General features: G+C 42.1%; 1 protein-coding gene across 5 annotated transcripts in view; it reads right to left on the bottom strand.

The window, feature by feature from the left end:
- The window catches only part of step (cytohesin steppke), a 60316-nt gene that overhangs the window by 13471 nt on the left and 31138 nt on the right, over positions 1–15707 (bottom strand). The gene's annotated exons all lie outside the window — the stretch shown is intronic.

The raw sequence follows: 15707 nt of genomic DNA, 5'->3' as shown, positions 1-15707 counted from the left end.
GCTGTTTATCGAGGCCCTACGCCCAAGGAAGTACAGTTTATTTTTAACCGGATACATTCACGACGCGTTCCACGCGTTTACGAGCGCGTCAACGTCCGTTTTGTCGCGGGACACTTGTCAATGAAAGCCTGACATCGAAATTTCGTTAGCGGAGGAATGATACAACGGAAGCTTGTTTGTGCTTATAAAATATGAAGCAGACGCTTCAAATAATTCAATGGTCACGTTTCTAGACAAATATCGAGAGTCAAACGAAAAGAAGAGATATTACAATCGAATTAGAGAAGAAAAATATTCTTGAAAATTCTTTCGGATTTGTTCGGTGGAACGTTACTCGTGCACCGTTCAGGCTTACGTAAGTCGAATGTAAAACAATGGATAATATGAGTTGTTGAGAAAAGCTACTAATGTTGGGAAAAATGAAGAAGAGACTACGTTACGCGACGAATGTCGAATGCGATGGTGTTAACGGAAGACCCTGAAGAGCAAACGGCTTCGGATAGGTATAATTATTTACTTGATATCCTTAGAGATCTTCGACCTGTGTCGCGATGCAATCGGGTCAGACTCGATACCTATGTCTGGAAGAGAGCAAACGCGTTTTCATATGTTCGAATAGATTTCTAAGAAAACAGTGCAATTTCGTCGCGAAGAATTTAATTGAACGCCGAAACGTCGAATTATTAAACGTTATTTTAACGTCGAAACAAAACAGTCTGGTCTAAACCAGAGCTATTGAATTTTTGTCCCAGAGCAATCATAATAGTTAGACTTTTAAATAACCAGCTAAACGTACGAAAATTAACCCAAGAGACATACAATTGCCTCGTCTAAATAGATAATCTTTCATCTACCATAAACAGTCTCTATTAATTCTGTAGAAAAGTCTCATATACGTGTCGCGTCTTACGACAACCTAAATGATATTAGACTACTTTAATCACGATTACATTCGCCCTTATCAATTAAAATCGGCCAATTCACACAATTCCCCCGTAATATAATCCTGCATCGAAACAATGATTCCAATATTTTTCGCAGAGTTGTTCATCGTGTAGACGTGGAAGCTCGATCAAAGAAAGCAGAGAATCGTATGAAAAGGAGAAGGAAACGCGAGAGACTTTCGCGTTGAAAAGAGCGAGGGACAATCGGTCGCTTTCCGGTAGACTGTAGAGCGTTCGATATCCATCCTCTCTGTCTCGACGAAGATTAAACCTTGGTCGGTTTGGTCGCGAAATGACGAGTGAAGAGTATCGAAGGCTTTGTCGGGAATGGAAGGATGGAAGAAAAAATCGATGGATACGTGCAAACGACGCGGTGGTTCGCGCGATATCCTGGCGATCTTCGCCAGTGTCGCCCTGGAAAACGACGCGAACACGCGATCGTAAAATATTTATTCTGCCCGTCGTGGAAAACGATACAAACCGTCGTAATGCATTTCACGTTCGAATATTCCGAGTAGTTAAATCGTTTGTTCAACTGCTATCTTATTTTACTTTATTTCGTTCTTTTTCTTTTTCACTGATTTCCAACACGAAAACAAGTCATCAATTTTTTGTAGCAAGTATTTACTCATTTTTCTTTTTTTTTTTAAAGTTTAGAGTAATTTAGGTAATCCGTTTTTTAGCCTGTTTTTATCCGTTTATTCGCCTTTGATCGTAATACATATCTCACGATTGTTTACAATTTTTTATCACCGCCGTGATTTCATATATTATTATATTCAAAATTTCGGATCGATCAATTGGAAACGACATTTACACGTTCTACGATGTCAAAGATTGACGTGTACTAGTTCATCGTTTTAATATTTAGCCGATAGAACGAGCTCGACATCAATTATTCCTTGAAACGTCGCATCTCGTAAACTATAACATCCTATGTTCGTTATTCGTTAATGTCCACGATGGCTATGTGCAACTTACAATTTCACAACAAACGTAATCTAAAATGTTAACGTAATTATAGCCGCATAGCTCGCAAACTTATCGCATTAACACCACCGCTAATTATATCGAGCAGGAAGATAAAACGCGCGATGTTATTTCGTGTCGATCTCGCCATTCGAAGCGTTAGACATTAGACAAATTTGATGAGAGAGAGAAAACCTAGGAAGAAACATTGTTTGAACGCGAAAGGTAACTGTGCAAAGGTGAACAGCAGGAGTTGTGTACACGATACACCCTCCTGGAGGCAGCCAGCCCTCGGTAATATCGAAAAGAGGTGGGAAGAGGTCGGAGACGTTGTCCTGAGTACACCGACCGTATTAAGCGCGTTTTACGCCGCTCTACTTGTTATTCAGGTTCCACGATCGGCAGTTCGTTCGCAGGGAAAAAGAAATTTCACCGCGTCGCTCCGAGGCATGTCTTTTATTTTTACCACGACCACTTTGAAGAAACTAAAAATACGACTATCACTGAAACCACCCGGTAAATTGACCCTTTTTTCGGAAGTTATTGGTTAACTCGAGTCAAGTTTAAAAACATTTAAACAAAAAAAAAAAAAAGAAGAAGGAAAGTTTAAAATTTTGTAGATGTTAGATCGTTCTAGATAGATTTGATTATCTAAAAAGAATGCTATGATCCTAAATAAGGGATATATCATCTACGTTTACCCGGAGGGCGTTGTACAGTTAAGCCACCCTTGTGATGTTTACTGGCGGAAAAGAAACCCTCAAGCTGACCTATCTTCATGGTAGGCTTTAACTATACGGAAAGGGTTAATAAGGATACGTAAGGATTACGGACAGAAAACAAGTATTTCGAATCTTAAATTTTTGACTAGAAAATATCTGTCGCGTAAAAAGTATACGTCGCGTAATGGTAAATTTCTATTTAAAAAATTGTCCGCAAATAATTCTTTCATTAAATTTCCTGCTGTTACTTACAACAACCATAGTTCACGATAGTTCCAAAAATGACTGCCGGAACTACTATTGGTGAAGGGTGAAACGAGTAAAGGGTGAAACGATGAATATCGAGGTGTATCAGGGACTTAAAGCGCGAAAACATTGACGTAGAAACGCGACCGGCTGCCTCGGTCGTTAAGCCATTGCTACGTCTGCGGAAGGTGTGGCCCTTTTCCTATAGATAGGCTGATCGGAGGGGCGATAATGTCCCAGAGGGAAGGTAGAAGAACTTCACCCTCCTATACAGAGACCAGCCCTTTTGACTTGGTCTGAAATTTCTGCAACGCCACACCAAACTAATCGTATTTCCAACTGTCTTCGTGCTCGCTCTTAACGCCAACTCTTTTTCCGCCCAGTTCACCGTTCTAGATTTAGACGAATTAAGTTTACTTTTCCTTTTCTTCGAGAATAAGAATCGTGATGCAAGAGTTAATTAGTAGCAATAACATTTCTATCTCGCCTAACGTTTTCACTTCACACAAATGGTGTTTTTTTAATTGCTTCGTATTACAGAAGCACAATCTTCTAATTACTCTGCAACATCAATAGTAATCATGGGTGATCTTCAATTTAACAGAAAATTTATTCGACGAGCTGCAAATAGTCGATAGAAAAAGAAAGGACGCGTCGCTACAAAGAAACTTTTTTCTTTCCACAAGTAAACTGATCGTTTAAGGGAGTTTTCCAAAACAAATATTTCGTTAACAAAACAGGCAATCGAATTGTTCGTTTGAAGTTCAACGAAACCCTATCAACCTCCAATCCTCAATATCAAACGGAAACTTGCCCCAAGACCTATCACGCATCTAAAATCCTACTATGCAGGACAACCAGCAACCACCCTGTACGACAAACCTTTGGCTTGAACAAACGAAAGACAGGCAAACTTCTGCCAAGTTTGTACTCTTGCGCACATCGCGTTAAAGAGGCGATCGCGTTACTCCTTGACAACATCGCAAACCTTCAGAGACCCAGTCCGCTTCGTCTTCGACCCTCTTGTGAAACGGTTGTTCGAGGGGAAAAAACGAAGAAATTAGGAGCGAGAAAGAAAAAAGAATATAAGAAGAAGGAGACGAAGAAGAGATTGGTTCGCATCAGCGACGCAGAACTCTTTGCTCGTGGCAGCATAGCCAGGAAAAAAGGCAGGGAGACCGGAAGTGGGCTCTCGTTGTCTTCGATGGACCTCGTTAACGGGCGGTCGCGGCGATATAGCGCGAGTCACGGACAATAACGTTGGTCGTCTGTGCCGGCACAGAGTGGTATTGTCTGTTATGCAGCCGTGTTTCTTTTGTCCGTTCTCGGCTCCGCATCCGGCCACGACGCGGCCCCGTCCTTCCACGCCATCTTCTCGTCGATGCGTGAGAAAACATGCGTGACTCTCTCTCGCGGTATCTGTTGTATACACCGAGCGCAGACCAGACGCGAAAATGCCAACCGTCTGCAGCTTCGATGCTTCTGTGCCGGTAAAATCGATCGTCCTTCCGATTCGACCTTGAGTAACATCGACTCAAGGGCGTAAGCGCGCGCGACTCAATGAAGCGGCCACTGGATTCGACGCCGCCATCCGGTGCTGAACGCTCCTCAATGGAGAAATTGTTTCGGGGAATCTAAGTAATTGACTGTGCGTCTATGTTCAATTTTTGTCGAAGTAGAAGATGGGGGTGTTTGAAAAGAGCGTTTCAGGTTCATGTTCGCAGCTGATACGTATTCTAAGTTATCGCTAGTTCGAAATATGAATAATACGCCTTGAGGAAGACTTCGATAACTGTAGACAGTGAACATTTGCAAGTTGAATAACGCAGCGTGGCATGCGCATTCGGTTTTCACACGAATTGACGGTGTTGCCGAGAATGTCTTAAGATAAAAAGAAGGCAGTTAGACGAAACGAGAGAAGAAACGTCCAGTTAGGCTAGAAGAACAGCGCGGGAAATCGCGCATAACAGCCACTGGGTTCGCATCGCGTATTGTAATTTACATGGGAACGTTTAACGATGCTATCGCTAAAATTGCCAAGCTCCCAGTAGTAAAGTCGCCCCGCGGACTTCTTCACCGCGGTTCGAGTTTAATGAACCTTAACCTTAACTCTAATGAATCCTGTCGAGACGCCACAACGTAATTGTTAACCCCGTTACGCAGCGCGTTGCTACTTTTACGGCTGACTCTCCGTTTCTAAAATAACACCGCTCCGCACTATATTCGTCATTAGATCAGTTGGTGACTGGCTCTTTAAGTCAAATGTTCTTTAAACGCACCGATTTGTTCGAATCTTTCATCCCGTTCTTTTTTTCCTCCCCTGTTCCCAACTTGTTTAAAACGTTCACATTCGCGAAGGGATATCGACTTTCGATTTGGTTCGAACATGTTAAATTACTGCGAGTAATCGCACGCAAATGAGGAGAGAGAGAGAGAGAGAGAGAGAAAGGGAGTCGTCGTTCAGCGGAGCATACTCCATTTGATTCACCTAAACGACATGCATGCGCTATTTATTTCTCGACTCGCGAGGGTGATCTTTATTTTTACACATCGACCCCATAGAAGCTTTTATTAATCAACCATACGATGACCTCTCCTCTTCACCCAAGGAATTACTCTCTTCGAGCGAATCGAGAGCAACACGTTTACCTCGTTGTTCCTATATGAATATTTTTAGCAGAGCGCATCTAAAAACGTACACTGTTATATACCATCATTATTTAATGTTACTCTCATAACTTATTCGAGGATTAAGAATAATTGCAAGATCCGTTTCATCCTAACCGTGGAATTTCAAGACCACTGACCCGAAGGAGGTTCACTTCGAAACAACCAAGGATCTTTCTAACTTTACGATCAATGGACTCATAAAGCTTTAGACCTCTTTAGAATTTACGATCTAAGATAGTTAGTTTCCCACTAATCTCCGTTAAATTAATTGTTTCCTGGAATCAAATGGACGATTCCATTGATCCATTCGCGATAATCGACAATTTAAATAAAATTAATCTTATCTTCCTTCCTGGTCTCCATATTTTATCGTAAACGAGATACTGTGGGAATATTGCCAGACACGATATAGAGCTAATACGCGGTGTTCCAAATATTAAAACACCTTGTACGAAAGAATAAATATCGTTTAAATCAACGAAGTCGTCGTTGAACGTTAGATAAAATATACAACGCACTCGTTCCAACGAAAATATCGCTTCGAGCAACCTCTAGCTAAGGTATGCGATCGTGCAAGGTGTCGCATGGTGGTTAGCATTGCTAATAGACGTGTTTGTCATCATCGACAGAAAATACAAACGGCAGTCCTTACCTGACCCCGTCAATTAATTCAGTCCGTGACAATGCGTCCCACGGTAAATCAACTACTGTCGTGACACAGGAAGCTTTGTTGACGCCATCTCTGTGAACTATGAACTGTCCTGCTTCGCAATCGACTCGCATTTCCTTTCTCTTATCCAGCATTTTTCTTTTACCTCGTATCAGTGGAGTATTTAGAATTTTCAAAAAAGATAAAACGAATTCTCCAACATAAATACAACGAATATGATTCACTGTGACGTTAATGAATAACTTAAATGCCATTTTAAAAGGATGACGTAAACTGTAAAAGTAATTTATGTAATTCGAAAAATTCTTAGGGTTGGCTCTGTTAAATACCGTTGCTTTTTCCCATTATTATTCCGCGGAATTCAACATTTAACCATTGTAAATTAAACTCCGATGTCTTTCAGCTTTCCCATGTCGAACAATGCGAGACCGCGCGCTCAATGCGATGGCAATTTGCATTTTAAGTCCCTTCCAGATAGAGGAGCATCGCAAAACGATGAATCATTCGCGAACGTCGATGTTCGCGCGGGCCTGCGCGCATTATCGTCGTTTTCGCGATAAACACTTACATAATATCGAGCGAAATACATACATATGTACGACGTGTAACGTCGTTGCGCCGGCTACGCGAATCGAGGCAGCTGATCGTTAGATTAATCGCAGCAACTGATCGCCAGATTAATCGCAATTTGTCTGGCTGTGCAATTCTCAGGATTCTATCTCGATGTTTACGTTAAATTAATCGATGTACGAAATCTAAATGAATAATAAGTCAAAAAAAGAAAGATACAGTCATGACGTTTGTTTTACAGATAAAATAAAAGACGACCCACTAACTCGACAATCTCGTCGATCGATGATTTATAGTCATTTTTCGTGTCGAAAGTATTAAAATAATGGGTCAAACGAAGTTACCGCGATTAACTTTTAGCAAAACATTTTTTTTTTTTTTTCGTTTTTCAGTAAATCGTATTATTTATTATCTGCAATCGGTTATCAAAGCAAACAGGCCTGGAACGTAACGAGGTTCCACAATCTGTGCGAAAAGGAAATGAGAGTATATAGCTTATCGCATCCTGTGTGTGCTCATAGCGATGCACATTGCTCTTCTTCGTTGCATCTCAGGATGCATCTGCTTCGAATCGTTCACCACGTTATTTACATTTTCTCGTTATTCTCCCTTGCTCCTTTATTGTGTTTACAGTTCATCTTGGCGGACCGTATCTTTCATTTTCGAGGGAAAGAAACACGGTCGAGCAGAGTCCGAGGAAAACCTCGCTGCACAGCTAAATGCACTGCACTAATTGCGTTCTTACCTACTGTTTCACTTGTACTTGAAAAAAAAAAAGAAAAAAAAGAACAAATATTTCCAAGCTGTTTTACATTTCACCTCTTTCCTGGATAGTTTCTATACTCTTCCCTCTCCTTTCTCCTTTTTGTTTCTTTTAAAACAATGTTGCAAAGAGCTTTTCAAAATCTTGCAGCGTTAGAAACGAATTTAGATGAAACGAATTTTGTTGCAGTAAAGTTACGAATAAAAAAAAAAAGAAGAAAAAAGCGCAATCGAGCGACCTGGGAATTTTCCACGAACGCGAATTCGATCTGTGTACCCGATCACTTGACCCACATGAGAGCGGTGCTTTTAATCACGAACCCTCGTTTAATCGTCCAGAAATGAAAAGCTTCGCTCGACCGTCTTTTGTTGCTTGCGATGAGGCCCGAAAACGTGTCCACGCCGATCGAACCTGCCCAACCAGATGGCGAAAACAAAATTCTGTTCGTAGAATTACCGAAGCTTACTTTTCCTAACAATACTACCCACATACATTGCCCGTGAAGTAAGCCTTTGAAGATTCCGAAACCGAAGTAACGACGAGAAAAGAGAAATCGGATAAACAAGAATGCGAGGCAATCTTTCATTTGCGAAGCTACCGCTTGCAACTTAGTTTCGGCAAACTTGCCGAGTCCGATACAAGAAAATGTCTACCGCCTACGACTAAAGGTCCGGCAAACAAAAGCAGCAACGTTTCGAGGAATTCGTACCTCCACGCAATATTCGTTACTTCCATCCCTCTTGTTCCGTACACGGTAAAACCAGAGCATCGTTCGGATTATTGCGAAAGCGAAAAAGCATGCCAGTTAAAAGTCTGCCGGAAGATGTTTCTTGGCCGTTGTCGAAGCGGATTCCCGCACACACACACACACACACACACGTGAGACAACCAGAAGGGAAGTCTGGCTCGCTCCTTTTTCACATTTTCCTCGATACTTTTGCTGTAGGAAACAGTACCAGGCTCTCGTATACAATACGTGACCAAAGGCCTCGGGGAATCTGCATCGAGGACGTCTTTTTTCCCATCTTCCCATTGACATGTCGGAAACAATACCAGCTATTTTCCACCAGGGACAACCAACGAAATCGTTTTCCTTGCGCGAACTACTTCCTATGGGAAGCTTCTTCAGGAATCAGTCAGATAGTCGCGAATTATCGATTCATCGGTGAACCACGAGGAACGATGTTCCTTCAGAAATGAGAGACACTGAGTGGGGAGGATCGAACGATAAGGGACTCGAATTCGACGAATAATAAAGGACGAGGCAGAGATACGGCGATGATGGGGCTTTAGACACGCATTAAGATGGAATTTGTGTACCATTTTATAATGAACGAAGGTTGATCGGTCTGAAATAATTTGAGTATACGTATAGAGAAAATAGAGAAAATAGTCGCAAGAGCCTCGCGAGTATCCCCCTTGTTCATCGAGTGCAGATGAAATACAAATAACTGAGTGAAATTGTTCTTGTTAGAAAAGAGACCTCTGTTGTTGGAGGACGAAATGAAAGACCCTTTGTATTCAAACTTTACGTAGGAAACGTCGACGAAAGACTGGGTAAGAATTGAACCGACTCTAATCGCGTTACATAATTCGCATACAACTTCAAATTTCTCGTAAGGCCGAGACATGGCAGAAAATATCAAGCACTCGGTATGACCACAAAAGTATTCACCCGTAACTTCCACGAGTCGAATATACGATTCGTTTCGAAGGAACGACGCGACAGCCGTGTCTGCTCTCGAAACATCTTCGCGGACTATTTTGTCCTCTGCACGACCTCGTGACATTCTACTAGAATATCCGTCGAATTGGCACAGGTGCAAGCGAGAAACGATTTAACGCAGCTGCGTTCGTGTTTGGCACGACATTTCCTTTCGACGAAGAAACTCACCCCTTCTGAACATTTTACTATTCCATTTACTCGATTCATTCACTAGAAGATGTCAGGTATTGTGTCATCTTTCGTTCCTCCTCCGCACGAGATCTAGAACAAATTTTCGTTCGTCCTTTTGTCCCTGCGAAGATGATTCGAGTGGATAAACCGGTTTCGATTTCGTTGTCGATACACGTTGTTCTGGATAATTGAGAATCCTTGTATTTAAATTGCCGCATTACTAGGAAATGGAAGTTCCAAATGCTTCGACGTATGAAAAGAGTGCGAGAAGATTTCGTGATTAAATTAACTATGTCGTTTAACGTTGTAATGTAAATGCATTTTATATCTCGAAGACGACTACCGATCCTCCTTCGCGGAATTTTTTCATTTGATCGACCATCGATTCCGACACGCCTTTACGTTCTTCGATCGGATGCTTCTTTCTCGAAGGGAAAAGGATTGCAAACGTTTGTACACTCGTAAACTCTCTAACGAATGATTTAGCGTTAGCCTTTCTGCCGTTAAGCGTTTGAAACGTGCCCGCGGCGAAGTGGCTGAAATGGGTAAATTGCCTTGACGTGTGCCTGTGCACGTGTATGGGGTAAACGTTACACCAAGGGTGGTTACACCCATGCGCGGTTAGACTGTGAGCTTGACAGAAAACAGAAACTGAAGGAGAAATTTTAGAAGATGAATATAAAGAGTTTCAGAACCAGCGTTCAACAAGAATGGATACTATACTTCTCGGAGAGAAACTTTTAGAAAATTGAAGTTTGATTGGCCGTGGCACCAACACAGTAGAGAAAACACAATGAATATAACGTATCTTCTCGTGCATCTCTTGTTACAGTCTGTAGTCCTTGAACGCACACCGTATTGTCACGCTATCGTAAAAAGTCAAACGTTACTTTCTACGAAGTAACGACGTAAAGGTTAGATGTACTGATCGAAGACTCGGTGCGCAACATGATCATGAAACAAAACGATGCTCGAACATTATCTTCCGTAATCCTAAGGTCGTGAAAGTTGAATTTTATTTCGTCAAAATTTCATTATCGAAAACTGTAAACAACTAATTGTAATTGTAAATGTAATTGATGACAGTCGAGCGTAAAAATTTGTCGCTGAAAATTTTCTCCATCTATTGTTGCAACGTAAATGCTATCTTTGTATTGGAGCTTCGATGTTCAACCAGTTTGTGCGTGGATAATCCTCGAAATTTACTAGAAGCGGCGAAAGACGTATCTCTGCTCGATTAGGTCGACCAGTTCATCAAGATCAATGCTCGCCTTGCCTGTTGAGCTAGTTAAGTCGTCTAAAATGAAAAGCAAGATATCTGTCAGAAACACGCAAGCCTCGAGCTTCCGCGTTCTTGGAACTCCGATCGCTTAACATCCCTTTAAACAGCAACTTTTGTACGACTAAGATATACCTATATCTACTTATCGGTTATTCGATTCGTTAATCCAAATATAAAATGAACAATTCGTTCCCTTCTCCCTGATTTTTCCCGAGCGTTCAAACTCACGGAGTTTACCTCTATCGAATTACGGTGCAAACAGCATGGAAAGGAAGATAAATGCAACTGGCTATCGATAGCCGTGTGTTCGTTTTTCACGACGACAACGAGCGTAAAACACGATGATGGAATGCGCGGTTTCCGCCCCAAGTCATCGCACAGATATCGCCTCGTATTTTGACCCGGCGCGGCGATTTCCTTTCGCGTCGAATTGAAATACATCGTCGCACCACGCACTCGGGGGAACGAAAACTAGCAACAGATACCAACCACGGTCAGAAACAGCACCTAAAGCAAAGGAATCCAAGTCTGTGAATCCAAGCGGAGAGAAACAAAAAGCTGACCCTTACGATTCTCCATGCATTCTGGCGTTTACGTATAGCGTTTCTTTCGCGAAGAAGAAAACTCCTTTCGTTAGGAAGCGGAGACGTTCTTTTTAAGATTTGTATAAATACCTGTAAACTATCTCTTTTAATAATTGTAAGCTCAATTTAGTTTTCTCCGCTGGCTATATTGCGTGCACATATGAATTCGGTATTTTCTGCTGTGTCAAACTAATCATGCCACTCACGGAAGCAAAGTACAAGAATCACGATGCGAAATGCATGGGACAAAAACGTAGAGTTGTAGCGCGTGAGTCAAAGTGGCACGACGGATTCCATCAAAGATCTGAATCTTTAATAATGTCTGTCTTAACCGTTTGGTAAGCCCGCAACACGCATTCGGATAGGCCTGACCTGGCCTACATGTGTTTTCTTTTGTGAGTATCCGGAAAAGGAGAGCGTAGATCATTCGCAAAGAACCGACTAAAACCCGTACCTCGTTCAAACCAACCGATTTTTATGCGAATCAACGAACTCTATTCTTATCCTTTTCTTTTCCTTTTTGTCCTCTGGAGAAACCATTGTTTCTACGAGTACAAATCTTTCCCACCTGTTGGCCAACTACCTTTAGAACCTAATTTTTCAATTTCCACGAAATCAACGAATGCAATTATGACAAAGACGCAATTGTTTATTAAAGTGGTACCTTGAAAACCAGTCAATGGAGTTTCCAAATGAATTTCTACTTTATTGACAGACCGATACGACCGCTACACTGTTCAAGTACCACTCTGTGATTAAACGGAGGAAGTAATTTTCGTATTATTGCCGGTTCATCGAATCAGATTTTCTTTCTTCGTACGGACGAGATTCTGTTATACTCCGCAAACTACGAATACAGCAGAGCTCGAGCCTTCGATTACAGAGGCATTGATTCCCTGGCAAGGGAAGTCCGGATTACTGATTTATTGAACCAAGTCACTCCCCCCTCCCTTATATCCGCTGCTCTGATACGCTCTAGCATTACACTAGTCGCGTTACTTTACGCAAAACTCGTTTGCCACCGCTAGACGAGATTTAACGTGTCTGAGATTCGAAACGCAGAATCCATGGCACAAAGAAAAATGACAAGAATGGGGAATTTCGATATTACGATTCCCCTGGAACATACGAAATAACAGGAACGAATATCACGTTCATCGGACAGACAATGTACCTGCTTGGCCGCCGACATTTACTTAACACATCCATCCTGGCAGATATCAAGCACCCTCGAGGTGCCGCGAAAACGTGCACACGAAACATTTCCACGATTTCCTTTTCCCCTTTCGCGCAATTATAACTCAGCCAGACCAACAGTCGACTCATTGTCCGATATCGATCGGTCTAACCACCCACGACAAGCTTCATCCGCCCATCCATACACGGCGTGCCATTCTCATCCGGCAAGCATTGAACCAAGGGAACAGGATATCGCGACAATTACAAGGAAATTTAAAGCGATCGTAGGGTAAGGTACAAAGAGGTTGGAAAGCAGCCGAGTGTCTCAGTCGGTGTCCGCGAGCGTGGCTAACGGCTCGACCGTCGAGGAAAAGAGGGTTACAGTCGTTAAAAGTCGCTGGAATGCGGCGGCTCGACATTTCTGCGCTCCCCTCCGTTGCATGGCGCGATCCTCACGCGCTCGAAATACAGCCAGCTTCTGTACAAATCCGCGTCTCCACGCTCGAGAGAGACTTTCGCGGATATTCGCCAACGTTCTCCAGTGTTTCAAGGGATATCTGTGACTTTCAGGATTGGTTCCTTTCGCTTCGTTTCGTGGTCTCCTCGAGTGTGACTCTGTCTAACCGTTCACGAGCCATTATTTACCGCGAGCAAAATTCATAAATTTGGAAATTTGAAAAATTTTATCATCGACCTCTGGTGTAACGCGGTGGGTAAATTTCAAAGTGCAACGATACACGAGGATTTTATAAATTTTTATAAACGAACTTTATTTCGCGGATGAGTAATTTGGTTCGATAATTTTTTTTAAGCTCCGTGGTCCGTGTAATGCGGAACGTGTCTGTTACGCGTGTTACAGGATGGCCTACTGCAAAGGTCGAATTTCCATGTATCGCGATTACACGACGTACGCGTGAATAAATGCCGGCGAATGCGGGTGTCCGCTATTGCAGAAGGATAATTAAATCCCAATGGACAATGGAAGAAATTAATTAAAATCGGACGACTAAATACGTTCGCGATTGCCACGGGCGTAAAGCTGCAATGGGAATTTCTTTGTAGACGCATAGAAGAGAGAGTAGATTATGGAGATCGATTCTATTGATATTCATTAGCTCTGGCTGTGTATGCGAAATTCGTGTGCCTATTAGGGTATATAATTAATTTACCGTGAAGGTAGTACATACTTGATCCTTTATTCTTTCTATTTTCGGTGTATTTGAATCGTTATTGTTGTTTTATGGCGGTGGCATTGAATATTCATGGTGGGTCAACGTAGCGTCCAATTGGACAAACTTTGGAAAGTATAGTGTATTTAAATTACTACTGTGTTATTTTATACCGACGAAATTGAATATTCATCCGGAGGTGGACGTGGCATCTAATTGGATAGACTTCGAGAACTATGCTTTCCTCTCCAGTTAAGTCGCCATGATGGACGTAACCCATCGTAATATCCTGTAAACTTCTGTCAAAACGAAAACTAACGCTGCAGCTGCAACAAAAGTTTCCGCACAGTTCAGCCTATATGGATATCGTGATATTAATGATATTTCACAAATAAATATTCAATTGTGGAACACATCGACGTACCATCATCCCCCGGCTATTATCATAAGAGAAGAACCACGATATCTGGTAGCAAGGAGTCTTTATCTTGGAATTATCATTCGTTCACCGCTAATAACGGAAGCTATTATTATGCTAATTTCCACTATTCTTAGGTTAGCTCACGTGTATTGGTTCTGAAGGGCCCGTATTAATATTTATACAACATTTCAGAAGAGATATCTCCTGTACACCCTCGGTGCTCGTGTCCAGTTGCGATTCGTAAAACATGTGACTTCTCGTACAATCGACGCTCGTTCCTTCTGCTTTCTTCCCTCTCCTGTCCTGCTTTAATCCAATAATAGCTCGTGCACGTTTATTTTAGACCCCCAGAGACGAGACTGCACCGTTTCTGTTACACGAGAGTCGGCTACCTGGCTCGTGACACGCTTATACGGCTCAAAAGTGGACTGAAAGTTCATCTGCAACGAGTCTCAAGATCTTGGTACATACCGACTTCGATATGAATTATATTAGTTTCCGTTAACAGTATTTGTAGGATCGTTTATTCTTCCTTGTCTCATTTTCTTCGGCCGTGTAATATATATCTTTGCGATTGATGACGAAGTGCCTACGCCTTCCCACGCGTTAAGAATAGAATCCTTTGACGTAATATTATTTCTTTTCTCCTTGGCAAGTGCGATGACTCTAACGTAGCGTCGTGTCTCTCTTTGTATCCTTCTGACAGGAATAAGTCTTCCCTTTTTTATGTCTTCAGGGAGCAAACGGGCGACGACAAAGGATTCGATAGAGATGGAAATTTCCTGGTGCGAATCGCGTCCTTTCGCGACACTTTCTCCGTATTAAGACCAACATTCGTCAAAAGATATATTCATATATTTTAATACCCGAGTCTTTTCGATGTGAAATATTAACGGAAGACGGAGAGGGACAAAATTTCACGACTAGCATGAATGAACGATTCGTGCTTAAAAAACCGATCCAATAAAAATTTCGTAACCCACGCATTACGAATGCCATTCATCGTTTCAAAGAAACAGAGGAAAACAAATAAAAATACAAAAGATACAGGTTCAAAACGATTTGTCTGGCCGGAAGCGTATTTACGTCAACCACACCAACTTTCGTTCCATTTTTTTGACGACCTACATAGCGGCCACCTCTACGCGCCGCGACTCCGAAATGGAAAGGAAAAGGAGGTCCGGCTATTTTTTCTGGCGACCAACAGCCTTGTTTCGCGTCCTTGAAAGGTTGGTTCGCTAAGCGAAAAAAAGACACCACGGTAATCGCGAGATCAGAAGCGCCGTGCAAGACACGTGCTGTTAGAATGCTCTTCGCTTCTTTTCTTTCTTGGCTCCCCTCGACATGGCCTTGAGTGGTTAGTTTTCCAATTTATCTACCATACTGTCCGCGCAGCTTTGCCTCTCTTTCTTATTTCCCGATTGTCCTTTTACCTTCGTAACTGACTGTACGGCTCGATGAACCTCGATTAAGTTGGACATCATCATCCATGCAATCTTCGCTTTTTCAAAAAGCAGCCTTTAAAATTGACTGCTAAAGTTTTACCTCGGTTTTTTTCAGCGATCGCCTCGAGCGTTAATCTAGGCTTTTACGATGGCTAACGAATAATTGTTTAATTATA

This window comes from Bombus vancouverensis, chromosome 1, assembly GCF_051014615.1.
Source record: "Bombus vancouverensis nearcticus chromosome 1, iyBomVanc1_principal, whole genome shotgun sequence".
NCBI classification, from domain to species: domain Eukaryota; kingdom Metazoa; phylum Arthropoda; class Insecta; order Hymenoptera; family Apidae; genus Bombus; species Bombus vancouverensis.
Note: the sequence above shows the minus strand (reverse complement) of the source record. Positions and strands in the feature narration are given on the sequence as shown.